This window comes from Bombyx mori, chromosome 6, assembly GCF_030269925.1.
Source record: "Bombyx mori chromosome 6, ASM3026992v2".
Taxonomy (NCBI): domain Eukaryota; kingdom Metazoa; phylum Arthropoda; class Insecta; order Lepidoptera; family Bombycidae; genus Bombyx; species Bombyx mori.
The window spans coordinates 1,021,129-1,035,910 of NC_085112.1; the positions used below are offsets into that span (position 1 = coordinate 1,021,129).

At 49.0% G+C, this 14,782-nt stretch overlaps 2 protein-coding genes across 3 annotated transcripts in view; one reads left to right on the top strand and one right to left on the bottom strand.

Moving 5' to 3' along the window:
- The window catches only part of LOC101740450 (uncharacterized), a 960,210-nt gene that overhangs the window by 341,160 nt on the left and 604,268 nt on the right, over positions 1 to 14,782 (top strand). The gene's annotated exons all lie outside the window — the stretch shown is intronic.
- LOC101741768 (uncharacterized) overlaps positions 1 to 14,782 on the bottom strand; it is an 87,996-nt gene that overhangs the window by 58,103 nt on the left and 15,111 nt on the right. The window lies entirely within an intron of this gene.

Consider the following 14,782-nt stretch of genomic DNA (forward strand, 5'->3'; position numbering starts at 1 on the left):
CAGAGCCTAGCCCATGGAGTCGCATAGACGCCATCACACTTACCAACCAGCCTTCTTGAAGAGCGGTGCCTCTGTCCTAAGAACTGTCATTCGTTTTCGTTTGCTAACGTCAAGAGAAGATTTCTAAATTTTTAAGACAACAAACGGGATTGGTATACTCAATATTACCGACGTATATATAAAAAAAACGGGATACCGTTGCTTTTGATTTTATGCTTTTTTAATTTATTACTTTTTGTCGTATATTTAAAATGTTAACTTTGATTTATTAGTCATTGAAAACGAACAGATATGTGTTCATCAAGTATTTGTTAAATAAGCAAGCTTCTGTTCATCGAGGAAACGATATTATAAAATTAACCAAGTATCAACAAATGTCCATAAATATAAATAAATGCGTACACAATATATCCAATTTATTTTGTTATTGATTCCAAAACAATCGTTAAGCATTGTTATTTTGAGGTTAACATAAACAGCTGGCATTCTGCAAACTGATGCAATTAATTGTTGTATTTCAACAAAGTGCATTCTGCAAACTGATGCAATTAATTGTTGTATTTCAACAAAGTATCAATGATATATGGCTTCTCGAATGAGCGGGTGTAAACTTGGCACTGTTGTGGTACTTAAGCTGGAGCCAGATTGGAAAAGTCATTCCGATAGAGGCACCCGTCACGCGCGGACGTGCTCATCGACCACTCGATCGCCCGGCCTTTGTTCGCCCGGCTTTTGTTAGCCCGGCCATTGTTCGCGCGGCCTGTGTTCGTGGTACATCTGCCGACTAAGTGCTCTTCCTGGAAGTTTTTATTTGTTTTGTTTCCTTTTGTTATTTCTGTGTTCGTGGTACATCTGCCGACATACTGTCTTCCTGGAAGTGTTTAATTGTTTTGTTTCTTTTTGTTATTTCCGTTTTGTTGTGATTTTTCTTTGTCCTGCAGTAATCGTGCCGCATCGCCACCTGTGTTCAATAGAACCGCTCAGGTCCGAGAAGTTGGGGCCTCGCCGCAAGGCGAGTGTTTTCTAAGACCCAGGGTAGCCCCACCTGGGCACGTAGACATCATGGACGCTGTATTTGCGGAATTTCTCCGGCTTCGCTACCCAAAGCTCACTTCCGAGTTTCAGGCCTTCAAGGCCGATCACACTGCGAGCCCTCTCGTGGACTCCACCGAGGTCACTGCTCCTGCGTCGCCTGTACCTGCGTGCAAAGCTTCTGCATCGAGCACCGCAGCCTCCGTCGTGCCTGCCGTTCCCGCGTCGCCTATACTGGCGAGTAAAACTGCTGCGTCGTCCGCCGTGGTCACCGTTCCAGCAGCGCGATCATCCGCGGCCTCCGTCGCGCCGTCCAAAACACCTACTCGTAGGTCACCTGCGCCCGCCTCCTCGTCCTCCGACTCTGACTCGGAGATGGAGGTCGACCTCGCTCCCGCCTCATCGACGGATGGATTCACCCTGGTGCAAAAGGGTAAGAAGCGTGCCGCGGAGTCTCGAGCTCCCGCGGCCGCTAAAATTAGCAAAGCCGCGAACGCGTCGCGCCCCCGCCCTCAGACTCCCGTTGCGCCTCCAGCCCGTGCCACTCCGTCGCCGCGTCCGGTGGCACAAAATAAAGCCCAGACCCCTCCCCCGGTAATCCTTCAAGAGAAGGCAGCTTGGGAACGAGTTTCCCTGGCCCTTAAGGCCAAAAATATCAATTTTACGAATGCCCGTAACCTCGCGAACGGCATTCAAATTAAGGTTCGAACATCCGACGACCATAGGGCCCTCTCTTCTTACCTCCGTAAGGAGCGTATAAGTTTCCACACATATACGCTCCAGGAGGAGCGCGAACTCCGTGCCGTTATACGTGGCATCCCTAAAGAGTTGGATGCCGAGCTCGTCAAGGCCGACCTTCTCGAACAAGGCCTACCGGTTAACTCCGTACACCGCATGCACACAGGCCGCGGAAGGGAGCCATATAATATGGTTCTCGTCGCCCTCCAGCCTACCCCCGAGGGTAAGCAAATATTCAACATCCGAACGGTCTGTAGCCTTTCCGGAATCGCAGTCGAAACCCCACACAAGAAAGGCACACCTAGCCAGTGCCATAACTGCCAATTATACGGGCATTCTTCCCGTAACTGTCACGCGCGCCCCCGATGCGTCAAGTGCTTAGGCGATCACGCCACGGCCCTATGCACTCGCGATCAAAAAACCGCGACAGAACCGCCTAGCTGCGTCCTGTGTCGAACACAGGGTCACCCCGCAAATTACCGCGGATGCCCCCGAGCCCCGAAAATAAATCGCCGCGTCGCCCGCCAAAACCGCCTCCGAGCTTCCGGCCCAGACATCAAAGCCTCGGCACCCTCTGTGTCGCAGGCTAAGCCAGCGTTCGTTCCGGCGCCGGTGCCCAGTGTCTCGGCCTGGGCGAAACCGCTGCCGTACATGAACACGGCTACAACTCCCTCCTCCGCGATTCGTCCCGCCCCCGCGACTCGTCCCTCTCCCGCGACTTGCCCTCCGACCGCGTCCGACAATCTCGCTTTAGCGATCGACTTCTTTCAGTCGATCAACTTTGAGCGCGTTAACGCTTTGGGCGACGCCATTCGCTCTGCCTCCACTGCACAACACTTTATCGCCGTTGTGCAAGAATACGCCGACGTATACGCGTCATTAAATACGTACGTCCTCCCCTCACTCCGCCGGTAATCAATGGCGTATATAAGTAGAATAAAGCCCCTATCCGTAACGATAGGATTTTTTAACGCTTACGGACTCGCAAATCAGCGTGATCAGGTTTCTGACTTTTTGCGTGACCATCAAATTGATATCTTTTTAGTGCAGGAGACCCTACTTAAGCCCGCGCGCCGTGACCCTAAAATCGCGAACTATAACATGGTCAGGAACGACAGGCTCTCTGCTCGTGGTGGTGGTACCGTCATTTACTATAGAAGAGCCCTGCATTGCGTCCCACTCGATCCTCCCGCGCTCGCTAATATCGAAGCATCAGTGTGCCGAATCTCACTGACGGGACACGCGCCGATCGTTATCGCGTCCGTTTATCTTCCACCGGATAAGATCGTTCTAAGCAGTGATATCGAGGCGCTGCTCGGCATGGGGAGCTCTGTCATTCTGGCGGGCGACCTAAATTGTAAACACATTAGGTGGAACTCACACACCACAACCCCGAATGGCAGGCGGCTTGACGCGTTAGTCGATAATCTCGCCTTCGATATCGTCGCTCCGCTAACCCCGACTCACTACCCGCTAAATATCACGCATCGCCCGGATATACTCGACATAGCGTTATTAAAAAACGTAACTCTGCGCTTACACTCGATCGAAGTAGTTTCAGAGTTAGATTCAGACCACCGTCCCGTCGTTATGAAGCTCGGTCGCGCTTCCGATTCCGTTCCCGTCACGAGGACTGTGGTGGATTGGCACACGCTGGGCATCAGCCTGGCTGAATCTGATCCACCATCGCTACCGTTTAGCCCGGACTCTACCCCGTCTCCTCAGGATACCGCTGAAGCCATAGACATCTTAACGTCACACATCACCTCGACATTAGATAGGTCATCGAAACAAGTTGTAGCGGAGGACTTCCTTCACCGCTTCAAATTGTCCGACGATATTAGGGAACTCCTTAGAGCTAAGAACGCCTCGATACGCGCCTACGACAGGTATCCTACCGCGGAAAATCGTATTCGAATGCGTGCCCTACAACGCGACGTAAAGTCTCGCATCGCCGAAGTCCGAGATGCCAGATGGTCTGATTTCTTAGAAGGACTCGCGCCCTCCCAAAGGTCTTACTACCGCTTAGCTCGTACTCTCAAATCGGATACGGTAGTAACTATGCCCCCCCTCGTAGGCCCCTCAGGCCGACTCACGGCGTTCGATGATGACGAAAAAGCAGAGCTGCTGGCCGATACATTGCAAACCCAGTGCACGCCCAGCACTCAATCCGTGGACCCTGTGCATGTAGAATTAGTAGACAGTGAGGTAGAACGCAGAGCCTCCTTGCCACCCTCTGATGTATTACCACCCGTCACCCCGATGGAAGTTAAAGACTTGATCAAAGACCTACGTCCTCGCAAGGCTCCCGGTTCCGACGGTATATCCAACCGCGTTATTAAACTTCTACCCGTCCAACTCATCGTGATGTTGGCATCTATTTTCAATGCCGCTATGGCGAACTGTATCTTTCCCGCGGTGTGGAAAGAAGCGGACGTTATCGGCATACATAAACCCGGTAAACCAAAAAATCATCCGACGAGCTACCGCCCGATTAGCCTCCTCATGTCTCTAGGCAAACTGTATGAGCGTCTGCTCTACAAACGCCTCAGAGACTTCGTCTCATCCAAGGGCATTCTCATCGATGAACAATTCGGATTCCGTACAAATCACTCATGCGTTCAACAGGTGCACCGCCTCACGGAGCACATTCTTGTGGGGCTTAATCGACCAAAACCGTTATACACGGGAGCTCTCTTCTTCGACGTCGCAAAAGCGTTCGACAAAGTCTGGCACAACGGTTTGATTTTCAAACTATTCAACATGGGTGTGCCGGATAGTCTCGTGCTCATCATACGGGACTTCTTGTCGAACCGCTCTTTTCGATATCGAGTCGAGGGAACCCGCTCCTCCCCACGACCTCTCACAGCTGGAGTCCCGCAAGGCTCTGTCCTCTCACCCCTCCTATTTAGCTTATTCGTTAACGATATTCCCCGGTCGCCGCCGACCCATTTAGCTTTATTCGCCGACGACACGACTGTTTACTATTCCAGTAGAAACAAGTCCCTAATCGCGAAGAAGCTTCAGAGCGCAGCCCTAGCCCTAGGACAGTGGTTCCGAAAATGGCGCATAGACATCAACCCAGCGAAAAGTACTGCGGTGCTCTTTCAGAGGGGAAGCTCCGCACGGATTTCCTCCCGTATTAGGAGGAGGAATCTCACACCCCCGATTACTCTCTTTAGTCAATCCATACCCTGGGCCAGGAAGGTCAAGTACCTGGGCGTTACCCTGGATGCATCGATGACATTCCGCCCGCATATAAAATCAGTCCGTGACCGTGCCGCGTTTATTCTCGGTAGACTCTACCCCATGATTTGTAAGCGGAGTAAAATGTCCCTTCGGAACAAGGTGACACTTTACAAAACTTGCATAAGGCCCGTCATGACTTACGCGAGTGTGGTGTTCGCTCACGCGGCCCGCACGCACATAGACACCCTTCAATCTCTACAATCCCGCTTTTGCAGGTTAGCCGTCGGAGCTCCGTGGTTCGTGAGGAACGTTGACCTACACGACGACCTGGACCTCGAATCTATACAGAAATACATGAAGTCAGCGTCGGAACGGTACTTCGATAAGGCTATGCGTCATGATAATCGCCTTATCGTAGCCGCCGCTGACTACTCCCCGAATCCTGATCATGCAGGAGCCAGTCACCGTCGACGCCCTAGACACGTCCTTACGGATCCATCAGATCCAATAACCTTCGCACTAGACGCCTTCAGCTCTAGGAGCAGGCTTAGGGACCTCGGTAACCGTACTCGTCGAACTCGACAAAGAGTTCGCCGTGCAACCTAACCCATGAATCAGCTCGCTGAGTTTCTCGCCGGATCTTCTCAGCGGGTCGCGATTCCGATCCGGTAGTAGATTCATTCGCGAAGCAGCTGCTCTTGAGCTGTTAGGTCTCCTTCGGAGGCGCTCGGGTAGCTGTTAGCAAATCCCACCCCTCCTGGCTGAGCCTTTGCTCGCCCACCTGTCCTGGTGAAACTGGAAAGGCCTCCGGGCCACCAGTAATCCTTCAATCATAAAAAAAAAAAAAAAAAAAAAAAAAAGATTGGAAAAGTGAGTCACTTGCATCGGTCTAGGCATTTTTCTATTGTAAATGTGCAAACGGTTGCATTGTACCCGTAATGAGTCCCACGGACACAGCTCATTGAATTTCTCGCCGGATCTTCTCAGTGGGTCGCGATTACGATCCAGTGGTAGGTTCAGCGAAGGTTTTTATTTTTTTTATTGCCCTTGTTTGTCAGTGTAGCTGGAATAGCCTCTTAGGCTAACAGCTATTTGATTTGTTTTTTTTTCTACCCATTCACTGCACTGCCTTGTCGCCGGTTAAACATTATTATAATATTACTAGCTGACCCGGCAAACGTGGTCTTGCCATATATAAGATTTCTAGAGAATTTCTAGTATAGAAAAAAAATTACTAACTTATTGGAAGTGTATAAGGATGTGGAATATTAGTGAAAAAGGCCTGGAGCGCTGTGAACGATGGGGAAATGTTGTTTAAAAATAACAAAACAACAAACATTAAAAAAAAAATTATCAAAAAAAGAAAAAAAAAATTTTTGATGTGAACACCCCTTATCACTTAAAAGTTAGAAAAATAGATAGTAGCCGATTTTCAGGCTTACTGAATATGAATAAAAAATTTCATGAGAATCGGTCAAGCGGTTTCGGAGGAGTATGGGAACGAACATTGTGACACGAGAATTTTATATATTAGATTTATAAAAGAATATTATTTTAATATAATATTATTTATAAATAATATAATATTATTATAATATTTATATATTATATATTATATAAATTATATTATATAAATAATATTATTTATAAATAATATTATGGTGAAAAAATACATAAGGAGTCAACAACCTCACTCGCTGAATGCTGGTTACCATATGCCCCCCACTCTATAGGTATTTGCTAATTTAACTACATTTTGCTATTTTTAAATGGCTAGGAAGGTAGTTCTTCAATAGCAATTTATAGTGTTGTCATGGAATTAGTATCACCTGTACCATCTATATTTGTTTTCAGCAGGAACACCTGTACAACTGTAGGTCTGAGAAGACGTTTGCAACAGCAACGTGTGTGAAACTTGATCTATATAGATGTTCGTTACGCGCATCGAAAATATTTGTAAAATCGTACCGCTTTGTAAGCTTTAACAACGTCTTCGAGATATCTGGGCTGCACATATGGGAATGAAATTTGGGCTTTTTTTAGCTCGCGGCCGGCAGGCGAACGCATTTAACATTGTCGCTGCGGCCACACGAGCGAGAGCTCACGAATGGCGTAGTTCAAATTTATGGTCTTCTCTTTATCATATTGTGCGTGGTATGGCCGATTCTTGGCCTATTCACGTTCTGTGCCAGTTTAAGGTAAGACGACCTGGTGGTAGAATCTCTTGTGAGTCCGCACGGGTAGGTACCACCGCCCTGTCTATTTCTGCCGTGCCGTGAAGCAGTAATGCGTTTCGTTTTGAAGGGTGGGGCAGCCGTTGTAACTATTACTTGAGACCTAAGAACTTGTAGCTGTATCTCAAGGTGGGTGGCGCATTTACGTTGTGGATGTCCATGGGCTCCAGTAGCCACTTAACATCAGGTGGGCTGTGAGATCGTCCAACCATCTACGCAATAAAAAAAAAAGACGAACAACTGTACACTTTCGAATCTCATATAGCCACCTAAAACCTCATAGGCTCATGATGGAGCCATCGATTTCCTCCCACTTTCTCCGTTTACTTTAGTTTTATTTAAAGGGCATTGCCTTCTGTAACTGTAATACCCTTCGTATTCTCCTATACCCTTCAAAGGCAGAAATATCAGACAGAAATATGGGTGTTCTTGGACTTTGTTTGATGTGAATTCTTAAAACTGTATACTTCTGATTTTGATTAAGATGGTCTCCCATACTCAACACCGAAACTTTTGTTTTCACAGCGGCATGGAACACTTGACTGCGATCAAAAAAGTCACCATCAAAATTGAAACCAATGATTACCGTTATGCTATTAAAACTATTTTGCTAGCTTGGTATATACATATGTGTATATCGGAATCTTTGTGAGTCCACACGGGTAGGTACCACCACCCTGCCTATTTCTGCCGTGAAGCAGTAATGCGTTTCGGTTTGAAGGGTGGGGCAGCCGTTGTAACTATTACTTGAGACCTTAGAACTTGTATCTGTATCTCAAGGTGGGTGGCGCATTTACGTTGTGGATGTCCATGGGCTCCAGTAACCACTTAACACCAGGTGGGCTGTGAGCTCTTCTACCCATGTAAGCAATAAAAAAACAAACTTGAAAACGTGTGATTAGGTAACTTGGAAATTTACAAACGCAATTTTTTCTTTCTACCTCTTTGTTGGTAGCCTAAGAAACTATTCTAGCTACGCCCGGTTATGTAAGTAGTACGGGGCTCAGTCTGGATGGATATGGTAACAGCTAGCCCTAGCAAAAGTGCTTTCCTGAATCTACCACCGGAATCGCGACCTACTAAGAAGATGCGGCGAGAAACTCACACCCACGGACAGCCCACTGAGTTTCTCGCCGGATCTTCTCAGTGGGTCGCGTTTCCGATCCGGTGGTAGATTCTGCGAAGCACTGCTCTTACTAGGGTCAGTGTTAGTAATTGTCCCGGTTAGAGCCTCGTGAGCTCGCCTACACGTTAGGGCGAAACTGAAATAGCCTCTCAAGCCTATCAGCATAGGAAAAAAAAAAAAGATAAACTCAGTGAGTTGTCTATGGAACGCGCATCAAGGACCGAACATAATACAATCATTTTATATCTTCGCTCTACCTATGTCGAGAGGATAAGAAAAGAAATTATTTATCAGTTCCGTTTGATATTTAAGCCATTTATTTTAGTCATTAAACTACGCTAATTTTTAATCATTCCCACGAGTTTTGAAAACTTAAAAAACCACATTCTATCGTTTATAAATTACAGTATATTGTTTACACAATGTGCTGAGAGCGATTTGGCTGAAGCGTCGGAACGCTAACAGTCCTAAGAGCACTGTTTAGTGACGTCATAGTCATATATATTAATAGATATTTTCAAATTGCCTGAGAGATAAATTAAAATTTAATTAGCAATAATTTTTAGAGCCGTTGTAACCCGTCCCTAATGCCAAATGAAGCTGTTATGAATGTATTAAATAAATTAATTGTCGGGTTGTTAAAAACGAGCGTGTTTTATAACGATCGTCCGCATTTTGTTGGATGCCAGTCAATATTGGGCACGTTTAGCTGTTTTTTTTTTTTTTTTTTTTTTATGATTGAAAGTTTACTGGTGGCCCGAAGGCCTTTCCAGTTTCACCAGGACAGGTGGGCGAGCAAAGGCTCAGCCAAGAGGGGTGGGATTTGCTAACAACTGCCCGAGCGCCTCCGAAGGAGACCTAACAACTCAAGAGCAATTGTTTCGCGAATGAATCTACTACCGGATCGGAATCGCGACCCGCTGAGAAGATCCGGCGAGAAACTCAGCGGGCTGATGCATGGGTTAGGTTGCACGTCGACCTCTTTGTCGAGTTCGACGAGTACGGTTACCGGGGTCCCTAAGCCTGCCCCTAGTATTAGAGCTGAAGGCATCTAATGCAAAGGTTATTGGATCTGATGGATCCGTAAGGACGTGTCTAGGGCGTCGACGGTGACTGGCTCCTGCATGATCAGGATTCGGGGAGTAGTCAGCGGCGGCAACGATAAGGCGATTATCATGACGCATAGCCTTATCGAAGTATCGTTCCGACGCTGACTTCATGTATTTCCGACTTGATTCGAGGCCCAGGTCGTCGTGTAGGTCAACGTTCCTCACGAACCACGGAGCCCTGACAGCTAACCTGCAAAAGCGGGATTGTAGGGATTGGAGGGTGTCTATGTGTGTGCGGGCCGCGTGAGCGAACACCACACTCGCGTAAGTCATGACGGGCCTTATGCAAGTTTTGTAAAGTGTCACCTTGTTCCGAAGGGACATTTTACTCCGCTTACAGATCATGGGGTAGAGTCTACCGAGAATAAACGCGGCACGGTCACGGACTGATTTTATATGCGGGCGGAATGTCATCGATGCATCCAGGGTAACGCCCAGGTACTTGACCTTCTTGGCCCAGGGTATGGGTTGTCTAAAGAGAGTAATCGGGGGTGTGAGATTCCTCCTCCTAATCCGGGAGGAAATCCGTGTGGAGCTTCCCCTTTGAAATAGCACTGCAGTACTTTTCGCTGGGTTGATGTCTATGCGCCATTTTCGGAACCACTGTCCTAGGGCTAGGGCTGCGCTCTGAAGCTTCTTCGCGATTAGGGACTTATTTCTACTAGAATAGTAAACAGTCGTGTCGTCGGCGAATAAAGCTAAATGGGTCGGCGGCGACCGGGGAATATCGTTGACGAATAAGCTAAATAGGAGGGGTGAGAGGACAGAGCCTTGCGGGACTCCAGCTGTGAGAGGTCGTGGGGAGGAGCGGGTTCCCTCGACTCGATATCGAAAAGAGCGGTTCGACAAGAAGTCCCGTATGATGAGCACGAGACTATCCGGCACGCCCATGTTGAATAGTTTGAAAATCAAACCATTGTGCCAGACTTTGTCGAACGCTTTTGCGACGTCGAAGAAGAGAGCTCCCGTGTATAACGGTTTTGGTCGATTAAGCCCCACAAGAATGTGCTCCGTGAGGCGGTGCACCTGTTGAACGCATGAGTGATTTGTACGGAATCCGAATTGTTCATCGATGAGAATGCCCTTGGATGAGACGAAGTCTCTGAGGCGTTTGTAGAGCAGACGCTCATACAGTTTGCCTAGAGACATGAGGAGGCTAATCGGGCGGTAGCTCGTCGGATGATTTTTTGGTTTACCGGGTTTATGTATGCCGATAACGTCCGCTTCTTTCCACACCGCGGGAAAGATACAGTTCGCCATAGCGGCATTGAAAATAGATGCCAACATCACGATGAGTTGGACGGGTAGAAGTTTAATAACGCGGTTAGATATACCGTCGGAACCGGGAGCCTTGCGAGGACGTAGGTCTTTGATCAAGTCTTTAACTTCTATCGGGGTGACGGGTGGTAACGCATCCGATGGCGGCAAGGAGGCTCTGCGTTCTACCTCACTGTTTACTAATTCTACATGAACAGGGTCCACGGATTGAGTGCTGGGCGTGCACTGGGTTTGCAATGTATCGGCCAGCAGCTCTGCTTTTTCGTCATCATCGAACGCCGCGAGTCGGCCTGAGGGGTCTACGAGGGGGGGCATAGTTACTACCGTATCCGATTTGAGAGTACGAGCTAAGCGGTAGTAAGACCTTTGGGAGGGCGCGAGTCCTTCTAAGAAATCAGACCATCTGGCATCTCGGACTTCGGCGATGCGAAACTTTACGTCGCGTTGTAGGGCACGCATTCGAATACGATTTTCCGCGGTAGGATACCTGTCGTAGGCGCGTATCGAGGCGTTCTTTGCTCTAAGGAGTTCCCTAATATCGTCGGACAATTTGAAGCGGTGAAGGAAGTCCTCCGCTACAACTTGTTTCGATGACCTATCTAATGTCGAGGTGATGTGTGACGTTAAGATGTCTATGGCTTCAGCGGTATCCTGAGGAGACGGGATAGAGTCCGGGTTAAACGGGAGCGATGGTGGATCAGATTCAGCCAGGCTGATGCCCAGCGTGTGCCAATCCACCACAGTCCTCGTGACGGGAACGGAATCGGGAGCGCGACCGAGCTTCATAACGACGGGACGGTGGTCTGAATCTAACTCTGAAACTACTTCGATCGAGTGTAAGCGCAGAGTTACGTTTTTTAATAACGCTATGTCGAGTATATCCGGGCGATGCGCGATATTTAGCGGGTAGTGAGTCGGGGTTAGCGGAGCGACGATATCGAAGGCGAGATCATCGACTAACGCGTCAAGCCGCCTGCCATTCGGGGTTGTGGTGTGTGAGTTCCACCTGATGTGTTTACAATTTAGGTCGCCCGCCAGAATGACAGAGCTCCCCATACCGAGCAGTGCCTCGATATCACTGCTTAGAACGATCTTATCCGGTGGAAGATAAACGGACGCGATAACGATCGGCGCGTGTCCCGTCAGTGAGATTCGGCACATTGATGCTTCGATATTAGCGAGCGCGGGAGGATCGAGCGGGACGCAATGCAGGGCTCTTCTATAGTAAATGACGGTACCACCACCACGGGCAGAGAGCCTGTCGTTCCTGACCATGTTATAGTTCGCGATTTTAGGGTCACGGCGCGCGGGCTTAAGTAGGGTCTCCTGCACTAAAAAGATATCAATTTGATGGTCACGCAAAAAGTCAGAAACCTGATCACGTTGATTTGCGAGACCGTAAGCGTTAAAAAATCCTATCGTTACGGATAGGGGCTTTATTCTACTTATATACGCCATTGATTACCGGCGGAGTGAGGGGAGGACGTACGTATTTAATGACGCGTATACGTCGGCGTATTCCTGCACAACGGCGATAAAGTGTTGTGCAGTGGAGGCAGCGCGAATGGCGTCGCCCAAAGCGTTAACGCGCTCAAAGTTGATCGACTGAAAGAAGTCGATCGCTAAAGCGAGATTTTCGGACGCGGTCGGAGGGCAAGTCGCGGGAGAGGGACGAGTCGCGGGGGCGGGACGAATCGCGGAGGAGGGAGTTGTAGCCGTGTTCGTGTACGGCAGCGGTTTTGCCCAGGCCGAGACACTGGGCACCGCCGCCGGAACGAACGCTGGCTTGGCCTGCGACGCAGAGGGTGCCGAGGCTTTGATGTCTGGGCCGGAAGCTCGGAGGCGGTTTTGGCGGGCGACGCGGCGATTTATTTTAGGGGCTCGGGGGCAACCACGGTAATTCGCGGGGTGACCCTGTGTTCGACACAGGACGCAGCTAGGCGGTTCCGTCGCGGTTTTTTGGTCGCGAGTGCAGAGGGCCGTGGCGTGATCGCCCAAACACTTAACACATCGGGGGCGCGCGTGACAGTTACGGGAAGAGTGCCCGTACAATTGACAGTTATGGCACTGGCTAGGAGTGCCTTTTTTATGGGGGGTTTCGATGGCGATACCGGAGAGCCTACAGACGGTCTGTGTGTTGAAGATTTTCTTACCCTCGGGGGTAGGCTGGAGGGTGACTAGAACCATATTATATGGCTCCCTACCGCGACCGGTGTGCATACGGTGCACAGAATTCACTGGAAAGCCCTGTTCTAACAGATCGGCCTTGACGAGCTCTACATCTAACTCTTTAGGGATTCCGCGTATTACAACGCGGAGTTCGCGCTCCTCCTGGAGCGTATAAGTATGAAAACTTATACGTTCCTTACGGAGGTAAGAAGAGAGGGCCCTATGGTCGTCGGGTGTTTGAACCTTAATTTGAATGCCGTTCGCGAGGTTACGGGCATTCGTGAAATTTATATTTTTGGCCTTAAGGGCCAGGCAAACTCGATCCCAAGCTGCCTTCTCCTGAAGGATAACCGGGGGAGGGGTCTGGGTTTTATTTTGTGCCACCGGACGCGGCGATGGAGTGGCACGGGCTGGGGGCGCAACGGGAGTCTGAGGGCGGGGGCGCGACGCGTTCACGGCTTTGCTAATTTTAGCGGCCGCGGGAGCTCGAGACTCCGCGGCACGCTTCTTACCCTTCTGTACCAGGGTGAATCCATCCGTCGATGAGGCGGGGGCGAGGTCGACCTCCATGTCCGAGTCAGAGTCGGAGCACGAGGAGGCGGGTGCAGGCGACCTACGAGCAAGTGTAGGTGTTTTAGAGGGCACGACGGAGGCCGCGGATGATCGCTCAGCTGAAACGATGGTCACGGCGGACGACGCAGCAGCTTTTCTCGCCAGTATAGGCGACACGGGAGCGGCAGGCACGACAGAGGCTGCGGTGCTCAATGCAGAAGCTCTGCACGCAGGTACAGGCGACGCAGGAGCAGCGAGCGCGGCGGAGTCCTCGAGAGGGCTCGCAGTGTGATTGGCCTTGAAGGCCAGAAACTCTGAGGCGAGCTGTGGGTGGCGAAGTCGGAGGAATTCTGCGAATACAGCGTCCATGATCGCTGAGTACCCAGGTGGGGCGGCCCCGGGTCTTGAAACACTCGCCTTGCGGCGAGGCCCCAACTTCTCGGACCTGAGCGGTTCTATTGAACACAGGTGGGAATGCGGCGCGATTACTACAGGACAAAGAAAAAGCACAACAATACAGAAATTACAAAAAGAAACAAAACAAATAAATACTTGCAGGAAAACACTTTGTCGGCAAATGTTCCACGAACACAAAAATAACTAAAACAAAACAAATAAAAGCTTCCAGGAAACACACTTGGTCGGCAGATGTATCACGAACACAGGCCGCGCGAACAATGGCCGGGCTAACAAAAGCCGGGCGATCGAGTGGACGATGAGCACGTCCGCACGTGACGGATGCCTCTATCGGAATGACGTTTAGCTGTGTGGGACAGCGATACTATATATTTACAATAATAAGTATAAGTAATTATGTATGTATGCAATACGAGCGGAGCACTAATAAAGAATGTTACAAAATCGTTTTTTTTTTCTTTATACACACACAGAATAAGAAGAATAACAAGAAACACCGAAATCACTTTAAGATAGGCTCTGAAAAATGTAGATTTTTGTCGATTTCTCCAGGATCCCATCATCAGATCCTGATCCTGATGATTAAAGGACCATTCGGGACCACTCGGATTCTACTCTTTCGAATAAAAAAAGAAAAAAGAAGAAATCGGTGAATAAACAGATAAAAGATGGTGGTCGAATTGATAACCTCCTCTTTTGAAGTCGGTTAAAAAGCGTGATTTTTTACTTTAAATAACTCCTTAGCATTCTGTTATCCAAAAATATTTTCAATTTCTACGTAAATTAAGTCGCGGGTAGAATTTAGCGTTATGCCAAAGTAACTAATCCACGCGGACGAAGTCGCGGGCAAAAGCTTGTGGGTGAAACATACTTTTGAAACGCCTTTGGCCTATAAGTCGCCCGGTGTATTTGAGCAGTCTAGTATACGACCCACCTGA